The 12,770-nt window shown below is 44.4% G+C and overlaps 1 protein-coding gene across 1 annotated transcript in view; it reads right to left on the bottom strand.

The window, feature by feature from the left end:
- The window catches only part of zgc:66433 (uncharacterized protein LOC321250 homolog), a 173,681-nt gene extending 164,396 nt beyond the window's left edge, over positions 1-9,285 (bottom strand). The window contains exon 1 of the mRNA XM_048605082.1: positions 9,194-9,285. The gene's annotated coding sequence lies outside the window, so the exon portion shown is untranslated. The remainder of the gene's footprint in view (positions 1-9,193) is intronic.
- Between the last annotated feature and the right edge of the window lie 3,485 nt (positions 9,286-12,770).

Genomic DNA, 12,770 nt, shown 5'->3' with positions numbered 1-12,770 from the left:
CATCTGATGCTGCTTGGCCTGCTGTGTTCCTCCAGCTCTACACCTTGTTATCTCAGGTTCTCCAGCATTGGCAGTTCCTACTATCCCTTCTTCTTCAGAACCCACTTTTTCTCATTCCAGCAGGAAAACAGCTCACAGTGGCATAGAAAGAGTCAAGATGGATTGTGGGCTGTTCAACATTTAGTTCCTCACCACTTAAGAGATCTGACTCTGACTGTCTTGAGCAGTTGACTGATTGTGTCCAAGTCTCTGGCCTGGTATTAGAGGATGCCCTGTCTTGGCTGTTCAGCAGTACTGGGAGCCTGGTATCTCTGGCTGAGTGACAAGCAGCAGAAAGACAAGGATGCTGCAAGTACCCAGGTTATCTCAACGTGAGTGAGCACTGAAAAAGAGGTCATGCATGCATCCTGGTCCAGTCCCTGAGCTGGGTGTGAGTCCCTGAGTACACAGTGTCCTTGCTGCAGCATTATGGTGATAGTTGCTACCGTACATCAAGGTACAGCACTGACATTCATCACAGAATGTGCCATGAGGGTTCTTAGAGCTGGCACATATCAGATGCCAATGCCCACGGATGTGGGGTGCCCATGTGCCCAGTCTCATGGACTGCACCATGTCCAAAATGGAGATCTTTTGAAGCCAGTGGCAAGCTGAAGTTACCAGGACCCCGCTCTGACTTCCATGTCGAGAATTCTTAGCGTCTAGTTTGCACAACAGGATTGGTAAAATAGGAAGCTGCATAATAATGAGGCAAAATGTGCACTTAATAACGTCGTTGATAAGCAATAATCTCCCTTTACAGGCAGCTCACCACTGTCTGGCGAGAATCTCACCCCAGCAGTTGCAGAAAGGAAGCACTGAGTTATTCCCCATGTCAAGATCGGCCCTACAACTTCTTGCCACAACAAAATGTGGTCCTGCCACATTTCTCACCATCACCCACTTTGTCCATACCCCCTTGGGGGTAGATGAGTGGTGTCTGGTTCTGGGGAGCTGGGGTGATGGGGAGAGTTGTTGGCTCAGGGCCTGGGTGTGTAAGGGATATGAGGAGCTAGATTTCGGAGGAGAGAGGGGGAAGGTGGTAGGTTGGAATATCATTTGAATAGTCACTCAGGAGTTTGACAGGTATTTAATAGGCTAATCTGTCCCTAGTAGCTATCTATTTAACTGCAATGGAAACCTCTGGATTCTGTGATTCAAATGTGTGCCCAGTTCTGTCATCCTGTTATAGGAAGGATAGTGTTAAGATGGAGAGGGTTCAGAAAATGGATGTTGCAGTGAATGGAGGGTTTGAATTATGAGGAGAGGCTGGATAGGCTGGGACATTTTTCTGAAGCTTAGGAGGTTGAGGGATGACCTCGTAGAGGTTAATAAAGTCATAAGGGGTACAGATAAGGTGAATGGCCGATGTCTTTTCTCTAAGGTGGGGGATTTCAAGATAGCCAAAAGAATGTGGTAACAATAAAAGACAGTATGATTATGGGAAGAGATACTGCCTTTTGCGGTAATGCCCAGCACTTAGGATCATGGTGTTATCTGTCTTGTATCAGGGTTAAGGGAACCTCTGCAGTTTAATGTGATGAAGGACCCAACTATCACATGCCATGGAGTAACCAACATCGTGGTAGAACCGGGAATGAGGCTTTACTGAAAGAGCTTGAGCAGATAGCATTAAAACTAAAGCTTCATGGGTAATAACCTTTGGGTTGTTCTGTGAATCACATGCAAATTGGCACTGGGATAAATAAATTAGAAGGTTAAATACATGGCTAAAATAATAGCATTGCAGACAGGAGTTTTGATTCAGGGGATACTGCATCTAGTACTGGGGAAAGAGAAAGCTGTTTTATTGGGCAGTGTTATGTAAGCATACACATGTGAGGAGATAGCTAGAACTGCAGATGCTGGAGTCAGAGTCAACACAGTGTGGAGCTGGAGGAACACAGCAGGTCAGGCAGCATCAGAGGAGCGAGAGTCAATGTTTCGGGTTTACACCCTTCATCAGGATTGGGGAGGGAGAAGGCAGCTCAGAAATAAATGGGGCGGAGCGTAGGGCTGGCGGAAGGTTGGTGGGATGCTGATAGGTGGGTGCAGGTAGCGGTTAGTGGCGACTGGTCAGTGGGATGGGTTGGGCAGATAGGCAGGAAAGGAGATGGACAGGTTGTGTCAGGTCAAGGAGGTGGGGATGAGAGGGAGGGTTTAACATGGGATGAGGCTGAGGGTGGGGAGATTTTGAAACTGGTGAATTCTGCGTTGAGGCCATCAGGCTGTAGGCTCCCAAGGTGGAATATGTCGTTCCTCCAGTTTGTGAGTGATGTCATTGTGACACTGGAGGAGGTCCAAGATGGGCATGTCACCAAGGGGTGTTAAAATGGATGGCAACTGAAAGATGTTGTTGATTATCGCGTACAGAGCGCAGATGCTCCGTGAATCGGTTACCGAGTCTGCGCTTGGTCTCACTGATGTAGAGGAGGCCACATCGGGAACATCGGATACAGGAGACCAGGTTGGAGGATGTACAGGTGAATTCCTGTTGGATTTGGAAAGACTGTCTGGGGCCTTGGACGGAGGTGAGAGGGGAGGTGTCAGGGCAGGTGAAGTACCTCCTGCGGTTGCAGGGAAAGGAGGAGTCTTGATTAGCTGAATGGCTGGTTTGTGATACCAATTGTTGCCAGCAATGTGGGTTCAATTCCCTCACCAGTGGAGGTCATCATGAGGGACTGTCCTTGTCAATCTCTCCCTTTGCCTGTGGTGTGGTGACCCTCAAGTTAAGCCACGACGAGTTGTGTCTTTGTAATGTGAGAGCCCCTATAGTCCGGTAGGATTGTGTGAGCTTTACCTTTATGTACATATGAATATCCAAATTAGGAGCAACAGTCAGTCAGTCATTCAGCCCCTTGAGCTTGTACAACCACTCAATAATATCATGCCTTGCGGCTTCAACTCATAAGGAGGCTAGATAGAGTAGAAAGAAGAACTTACATAAATGACACCAAAAAGTTACATATGAATTGGTAAATGAAAACTGTATACAGTTGCTATGTAGCATCTTAAAATAGACTTTAATCATAGAATCCTTCCAGTGTGGAAACAGGCCCTTTGGCCCAACAAGCCCACACTGACTCTTGGAGCATCCCACCCAGACCCATCCCCCTATAACCCACACACCCCTGAACACTATGGGCAATCCACCTAGCCTGCACATCTTTGGACTGTGGGAGGAAACTGGAGCAAACCCACGCAGACATGGGGAGAATGTGCAAACTCCACATAGGCAGTTGCCTGAGGGTGGAATTGAAGCTGGGTCCCTGGTGCTGTGAGGCTGCAGCGCTAACCACTGAGCCACCGTGTTGCCCCTTTATGCTGAGGGACATGTCTTCTCTTTGAGGTTGTGACTTAAATATTCCAGGATATCTCACTTTTGAAAGAAACAGGCAAAATGGAACAGGTGGAAGAGAGAACATCAGATGAATACTTTGTACCTTTCTTCATTGTAGAGGTCATGCAGTCATTGGGTCATAGAGCTGTACAGCATGAAAATAGACCCTTCAGTCCAACTCATCCACGCTGACCAGATATCCCAAATTAATCGAGTCCCATTTGCCAGCATTTGGCTCACATATCCTTAAACCCCTTCTTATTCATGTACCCATCCAGAAGCTTTTAAATGTTGTAATTGAACCAGCTTCCACCACTTCACTCGGCAGCTCATTCTTTACAACACATCACCCTCTGTGTGAAAATGTTACTCCTTAGGTCCCTCTTAAATCATTCCCCTCTCACCTTAAACCTATGCCTTCTAGTTTTGGACTCCCCTACCTGTGGAAAACACCTTGGCTATTCACCCTATCCATGCCCCTCATGATTTTATAAACTTCTATGAGGTCACCCTCAGCCTGCAATGCTCCAGGGAAAATAGCCCCAGCGTATTTAGCCTGTCCCTATAGCTCAAACTGTCCAACCCTGGCAACACCCTTGTATAGCTTTGCTGAACCTTTTCAAGATTCACAACATTTTTCCTAAAGCAGGGAGACCAAAATTGCATGCAGCATTCCAAAAGAGGCCGAACCAATATCCTGTACAGTCGCAACATGACCTCCCAACCCCTATGCTCACTGCACTGACCACCAAAGGCAAGCGTACCAAACATCTTCTTTGTTATGAGATAGCAAGAGCTGCAGATGCTGGAGTCAGCATCAATACAGTGTGGAGCTGGAGGAACACAGCAGGTCAGGCAGCATCAGAAGAGCAGGAAAGTCGATGTTTCGGGTTTACTCCACTTTCAAGGAACTATGAACCTGCACCCCAAGTTCTCTTTGTTCAGCAACACTCTCCAGGATCTTGCCATTAAGTGTACAAGTCCTGTCCTGATGTGCCCTACCAAAACGTAGCACCTCACATTAATCTAAATAAACTCCATCTGCCACACCTCGACCCATCTGATCAAAGTCCCGTTGTACTCTGAGGTAACCTTCTTCGCTGTCCACTGCACCACCAATTTTGGTGTCATCTGCAAACTTACTAACCACACCTCCGATACCCACATCCGAATCATTTATATAGATGACAAAAAGCAGTGAACCCAATGCCAATCCTTATGGCACACCGCTGCTCACAGGACTCCAGTCTGAAAGGCAACCTTCCACCACCACCTGCTGACCCCTACTTCAACCATTTATATATCCAAATGGCTAGTTCTCCGTGCATTCCATGTGATTTAGCCTTGTTAACCAGTCTACCACGCAGAACCTTGTTGTACACCTCTTTGTCACTTCTTCAAAAACTCAATCAAGTTAGTGAGACATGATTTCCCATGCACAAAGCCACATTGACTATCCCTAATCAGTCCTTGCCTTTCCAAATACATGTAAATCTCTCCAACAATTTGCCCACCACTGATTTCAAGGCTCACCACTTTATAGTTCCCTGGCTTTTCCTCACCATCTTTCCCAAATAATTGCACCATGTTAGCCAATCTCCAGTCTTCTGGTACCTCCCCTGCAGGTATTGATGATACAAATATCTCAGCAAGGGGCCTGCAATCACTTCCTTGGATTCCCACAAGTTCTCAGGCATACCTGATCAGGTCCCATGGATTTATCTACCTTTATGTGTTTATAGTCATGAAAGTCATAAAAGTATTCCAGATAGTGGGCTATTCATTCATTCATCTATGTCTGCTCGAGTGTAGGGCATTGGTTTGGTGGCTACCATATTTCATCCCGAGCCACTTTCTTGATAGCAATTGTCAATGGTGGTTTGCCATTGCCCTCCACTGACAGGATGTGGAGGTAATACCAAGACTATCCCAGCCAGAATGGTAATTAAATCCATGTTTTTGCCTTTATTCTGAACTGCATGCTTAACCATCTAGCCAACTGAGCTGACCAGCCATTATGGAGAATAATGACTACGTATTTGTAAAGAAACAGTATTGGAGAAATGAATGGGACTACAAGATGACTAATCCCTGGATCTGGTGGCCTGCATTCTTGGGTGTTAAATAAAATCAATATAGAGATGCAAAGCTCCAGAGATACAGGATGCATTAATTTTGATCCCCAGATCCTAAATTGCTCCAAGTTATTGGGAGTTTATGTATTTTAAAATTTTAACTTGATTCTTATTTTAATACTTGTTTGCAAATCTTTTACATTTACATTCCACAAGCGATTTTGTGATACATTTGCACATAATTTTTCAGCATACCATCACAAACAAAGACATGAAAGCAAAGTTCAGTTAGTTAACTCACAGAAGTTGTTCTCTTCGTTTTAAACATTACATGATCTATGAAATGGTGTAATTAATTGCAAAGGAAAAATTAGTGGTTAAATGGTAACTATGTATGGTTGCTATGTACCATCTTAGAAGCAGTCTTTATATGCAGGGAAATGTCTCCTCTTTGAACTTGATGTGCAGTAGGGAAACTGTAAAAGCATTTATGATTCAAGAATCTATTGCCACTCGGGAGAAAACCTTTCCCCAGGTTAGAATTTAAAAGGCATCTGGATGGGAGTATGAATGGGAAGGGTTTAGAGAGATACAGACCAAATTCTGGCAAATATGACTAGATATATTTAGCACATCTGGTCAGCATGGACGAGTTGGACTGAAGGATCTGTTTCTGTGCTGTATATCTCTATGACTCTAATTACAACTTTTCAAAAAGGCCTTTTGTTTCTACGTTGACAACGCAAGCTTCTGAAGAAGTTAAACCAGGTTGCATTTGTCGTCTTGGGTGCAAAGGATTGCATCGCTATTACTTGAAGAAGAGCAGAGAGACCTCGTCTTTATATCTGGTACAACATTCATCCCTCAGCCAAAGTCACCAAGAAAAAAAGAGTACTGTAGTCTTTTGTGTGGGATCTTGCCATGCTCAAATTGAAGACCACAAGGCTATTAGAAATAGGAACACAAGTATGCCATTCGACAGAGTCATGGTTGATCCAACACTCCTCATGTTCTGCCCTTTCTCTGTAAACCTTAATTCCCCAACTGATGAAGAATCTATCTATCTCAGCCTTGAATATACACAAGGACACTGTTCCTCAGCTCACTGTGGCAAGGAGTTCCAAAGACTCACAATCCTCTGAAAGAAGAAATTCCTCCTCATCTCAGTCTTAAGTTGGCACCCCTTTATTCTGAGACTATGTCCTTTGGTCCTCGACTCTCCCATGAGGGGAAACATCCCCTCAGCATTTGCCTTGTCAAGTGAATCTTCTCTGAACTGCCTCCAGTGTAATCTTTCCTTTCTAAGATGATAAAAATGGCTACACTTTAATCATCCTCAATAGGAAGGAAAGTAATTTGGAACATCCTGATATTGTGAAAGTTGCTACATAAATGCAAGGTGTTTCTTTCTTCCACATGTGACTGAGACATTCTATATGTTTATTGTACTTTCTTTGTCAGGTCCACGTTTTCTTGACAAAAACCAAAAGAACTGCGGACGCTGTAAATCAGGAACAAAAACAAAGTTGCTGGAAAAGCTCAGCAGGGCCGGCAGCATCTGTGAAGGAAAAAACAGAGTTAACGTTTCGGGTCCGGTGACCCTTCCTCAGAACTTCCCCGAAAGGTTAACTTTGGTTTTGTTCCATGTTCTCTTGACATTATGTTGCCTGCAGTTGTTAATATGAGGGACGTGGATAGGGTGAATAGCCAAGGTCATTTTCTCAGGGTAGGAAAGTCCAAAACTAGAGGGCGTAGGTTTAAGATGAGGGGGGTAAAGATTTAAAAGGGACCTGAGGAGATGCAGAGGGTGGTACATGCATGGAATGAGCTGCCAGATGAGGAGGTGGAGTTGGGTACAATTACATCATTTAAAAGGCATTTGGATAGGTAAATGAATAGGAAGGGTTTAGAGAGATATAGGCCACATGCTGGCAAATGGGACTAGATCAGTTTAGAATACCTGGTCAGCATGGATGAATTGGACCAAAGGAGCTGTTTCCATGCTGTATAACTCTATGACTCTATCATATCACTTCCCTCCTTGCTCCTGGCCACAGGAATATTCAAGCACTGAGGCTTTTGCGTATTTGTGTAGAGGAACAATCAGATGAGGGCTGTGTTTCCCCTTTCCACCCCAACCTCCAAACAAAGCAGAGAATGCCCAGCACGTATACATTAACATAAAACAAAGAAGTGCACATGCTGAAGATCTGAAACAAACACAGAAATTGCTGGGAAACTCAGCAGATCTGGCAGCCTCTGCAGAGCGAGAGCAAAGTTAATGTTTCAAGTCCATTGACTCTGCTGAAGAACTCAAAATGATAACTCTGCTTTCTCTCCACAGAGGCTGCGAGACCTGCTGAGTTTCTCCAGCAATTTCAGTTTTTGTTTCATACACACATAATGCCCTGCTTTTAGAAAAACCAGAAGGAACAACTTGCTTGTCCACCTGGTGCAGGAATTATTCTATGTCAACAAATGAACAGGATTAGAGGATCTCTTGTGGTGCAATACCCCCATCTCTGAATCAGGAGGCCCTAGGTTCAAATCCCACCTGAACCAGAGGTGTGTCATTACATCTCTAAAGAGGTTGATTAGGGAAAATATCATTAATAGAGTTAGTGGAACTGCTTAAAATAATCCGTTTACTTGTTTATTTTGTTAAACACTTCTGAAAAAAAAAACCGATAGTCACGGACATTCGAAGAAAACAATAAAACAAATTACAGAGACAACAAGGTGCAGGGCTGGATGAACACAGCAGGCCAAGCAGCATCATAGGAGCAGAAAAAAATTACACCCAGTTGACAAATATAAGCAAATCCAGTACCATCATTAAGATTCTTGTGTGACCCAGAGGTAGGAAGCAGTGGCAGGCTACTGGATCTTATCGCACAAATTACTGGAAAAACTCAACAGGGTTAGGGTGAGTAACCCTGGATTCGGAACATTAACTCTGTCTCTCTCTGCGCACAGATGCTGCCAGAGTTTCTCCAGCAATTTCTGTTTCAGATTTCCAGCCTCTGCAGTTTTATTTTCGCCGGGTCTTGTGGATTATCGGCGGTGGTTCAGACAATCGCCCATCAATCATGCCAAACCTCCCTCTTCCCCACGGTCTCCCTCGGTTTGGCACAGTCCCGGGACGGTGACCAAGACGGGAGCAGCCCCGCGGAATAAACTGGACAAGGAAACTGACACGTCTTCACGGGTCACGCTGTCTGGGTCAACAAGACCGTTTAGTTTATGCTAGACGCCGCTCTGATTGTTTCAACTTACTGAATGCACACGCTCCGTAATAAAACAAAACCTTCCAAAACCTTCCCCAATTTTGCCTCCCTCCCCCAAAGGGAAGGGTGACTTAATCCCGCTTTATTTCTTTGAGCATTTCATATCGAATCTGTGTCTAATATTTACCCGGCACTGCAGTCCACTACCATTTAATTCCAGTAATATTTAAAGCGCACACACACACACAATTACTGCAATATTTCAAGAGTCCGGACAAATTTCGAAGGTTGTCAGATGGTAACTGACACTCCAACTTGACTCGGCTCACACAGATACATCCTTGACATTGTATGGAATTTGAGAAGTCCACAATCCAAACACAAACAGGTCAAGACAGTGCCTTACTGTTTCTGGGATCACTTCAGTCTCAGGGCGCTTCCTCTGTGATTTATTCCCTCCCTCCGATTATTTTAAGGGTTGGTTTTAAATTGGTGATAAATGCCTTGCTTACTCGCTGGAGTTGCTACAGCCTCTCGCTGGTCTCTCCCCGTTCTCTGTCCGTTCCGCCTGGTTGCCCGGTGCACGATAGGACCGTGCAACATATTTGGAAGAGCCAGCCCTCCCACACTCTCTCTCCCCCTCCCAACATCCTCACCCCGCCTCACTTTCCATATAAGGGGCTGAAAGAGACTTCCATCAGGCCACTAGAGTGAGTGGAACCCCAGGAAATAACAGGGGACGCATTGTGTGCTGAATGTGGAGACTTTTTCAGATCACAGCCCCCTCCATCGCTACTGCTGAAAGCATGCACATTAGAACTATGTGTTGTTGCAGTGTAACAACCCCAAAATAATGTTTCTCCGTCCCAAAAGGCTGCACTTCAGAACATCAGAACAAGCGCCACCCTAAACCCATAAGCACAGAGATCAGTGGTTGATCAAAAAGTTGCTTGTAAGGAGCATCTTAAGGGAGCTGGGAAGGAGGCCAGAGGTGCATCCAGGGAATTCCAGAGCTTAACGCTCAGGCACATGAGGGGCAGTAGAGCCATTAACATTGGGAATGGGCAAGAGGCTGGAGTAGGAGTAGTGATATCTCTTGGGAGATGTGGCATGCTGACGTTCTACCAACTGGATGGCATCCAGTACAAATCAGCCTACTTGATTGGCACTCCATTCACCAATCACTCCCTTCACCACCATAGAGTCCCTACAGTGTGGAAGCAGGCCATTCAGCCCATTGAGTCTACACCAATCCTCTGATGAGCATCTCAGCCAGATGCACCCCTTAAGCTATCCCTGTAACCCTGCATTTCCCATGGCTAATCCACCTAGCCTGCACATCCCTGGACACTATGGGCAATTTTGCACAGCCAATCTACCTAACCTGCACATCTTTGGACTGTAAGAGGAAACCCACGTAGACACAGGGAGAATGTGCAAACTCTGAGCAGACAGTCGCCTGAGGGTGGAATCAAACCTGACTGCCTGTTGCTGTGAGGCAGCAGTGCTAACCTCTGAGCCACCGTGCCGCTTCAATGTACAGTTTATCAGATGCACAGTGGCAGCAGTATGCACCTTCTACAACAAACACAGAGAACGCTGGAGCAACTCAGCAGGTCTTGTAGCATCCGTGGAGAGAAAAAGCAGAGTTAATGTTTCAAGTCCAGTCTGACTCTTCTCCAGAGCTGCCCAAAATTAACACTGCTTCTTTCTCTAAAGATGCTGCCAGACCTCCTAAGTTTCTCCAGCTTTCTCTGTGCTTGTTTCAGATTTCCAGCATCAGCAGTATTTTGCTTTTATTAATGTACTATCTACAAGATGCTTTGTTGCATTCACCGAGACAGCACCTTCCAAACTTACACCCTCTACTACCTAGAAATACAAGAACAGCACATGCACAGGAAGACCATCACCTGCAAGTTCCCCTCCAAGCCTGACTTGCAACTATATTGCCACTCCATCACTGCTGCTGGGTCAAAATCCTGGAACTACCTTCATAACAGCATTGCTCCAGAACTGCAACAAATCAAGAAAGCAGCTCACTACCACCTTCTCAAGGGCAGGTATTATTGGGCAATAAGTGCTGGTTCAGCCAGTGATATTGCGTGAATGCCCAAAAAAGTTTACTGAATGTGATTCGAACATGAAGGTATAAGACAGGTCTTCCTGAGACATTGTTTGAAATTCTGAATGTCTATAATGTGGCATCACTGAATGATGTGCAGCATCAGATCAGCCTCTGTGCTTTATAATGTGAATGATGGTTGCATGATTGATTTGCACCAAATCTGCAGTGCAAATTGCTTTTGGTGGTTTGGAAACTACTTCATAATTCTTTTAGAACAGATCTGGTTTAATATCGCTGAATGCTTTCTTCTGCCCAAGGGACAGTGCCTTCGAGACATTACCAATGGTAGTGGAGGGGGGGGGAAGGTGTTTGCCAATCGTATTTTGCCAATTGATGAAAAAGTGGCATTCATTTGCAGAAAGGTCAACACTGAAAGAAAACAGGTTGAAGGTGATTGGCAATAAAAAGAAAAGCCAGAGGAGATATGAGGATATTTTGCAAATTGTTGTGATCTGGAATACAATGCAGAAAGGGTAATGAAAGCAGATTCAATAACAGCTTCCAAAAGAAAAATTGGATCTTTACTTGAAGGAAAATGAAGGGTTATGGGAAAAGTGCAGAGGGAGGTGGGATTAATTATATAGCTGTCATGAAGAATTATCATAGCCACAGTGCAGTGAATGGACTTTTTTAAAATCTATGATTCTAGCACTGGTAGAGGTAATGAGAAAAATAAAAGCTATCAGCAATAGATTTTGTCATTTAGCCACTCCACCTTCTGTGCTCTTTTGTTTAGTCTTCTATCTCGGTTAACCTCTTTCCCTGGGTTGAGATTTGAAATTGAATATTATTTAAGAAATGCATTTTGCAGCCTGGAGGTTAAATTATCATCTAACTTTGTCTACAGATATATTTGGCATGAGTAATCATGTTAAAAAGATAGAAACGTGTAAAAGTCATGCATTAATAAAAACAGACAAATTCGGCAACGGTGAGTGTCTAGATATTGAAGGAAGAATAATGTTGAATTAAAATGAAAATGAAATAACAAATCAGCACAACATTCCGACATTACTTCACTAAGGACCTGAGCCATGGGTGGAATAGGACTATATTGATAGCTTTCCTTCCTGCATCTTATGAGAATGAATTTATTCAAACTCCTGCGTCCCTTTGATTGCTGTAGATGAGGTGGGGATAGTCAGTACTGACACTGGGTCATTTTTTGTTCATTCATGAGATGAGGGCATCGCTGGCTAGGCCAGCATTCATGGCCCATCCTCATTGTCCAGAGGACAGTTAAGAGTCAACTACATTTGCATCAGAGATTTTCAAAAGATAGTACAATTGTTGACTCAGAGATAGTAGGAACTGCAGATGCTGGAGAATCTGAGGTAACAAGGTGTAGAGCTGGATGAACACAGCAGGCCAAGCAGCATCATAGGAGAAGGAAGGCTGACGTTTCGGGCCTAGACCCTTCTTCAGACTCTTCCTGATTGCAGAGTGTACTGACTTAAAATCTGTTAGATCTCGACCTACTGTCAGTTCTGCTGAAAGGTCACTGGTGTTAAATGTTAACTCTTTTCCTGCACAGATGCTGCCTGACCTGCAGCGTCCCAACACCATTCACAATTTGATGAGATAAGACTACAGATCTTTGAGTTAGCACATTAAGTTCACACCATTACTTCCTAGGAATGCATAGTACATTTATTTCACTATGTTTAATATAGTTACTAAGTCAACAACTTTGTGTTGTCAAATCGATGAGCATGGAAACTGAATATTTATTAAAACCAGTGTGATCATTTTTGGCTTCTAGCAAGAATCTTATCATCATGTTGATGCCTGTGTAAGGTAGAGTTTAGCCATGGTGTGGAGGTGCTTGTGTTGGACTGGGCGTGAACAAGGTCAGAAGTTACACGACACCAGGTTATAGTCCAACAGGTTTACTTGAAAACAAGCTCCTGACGAAGGAGCAGTGCTGCGAAAACTGATGACTTCAAATAAACCTGTTGGAC

The sequence above is a fragment of the Rhincodon typus genome, chromosome 14, assembly GCF_021869965.1.
Source record: "Rhincodon typus isolate 14 chromosome 14, sRhiTyp1.1, whole genome shotgun sequence".
NCBI lineage: Eukaryota > Metazoa > Chordata > Chondrichthyes > Orectolobiformes > Rhincodontidae > Rhincodon > Rhincodon typus.
Note: the sequence above shows the minus strand (reverse complement) of the source record. Positions and strands in the feature narration are given on the sequence as shown.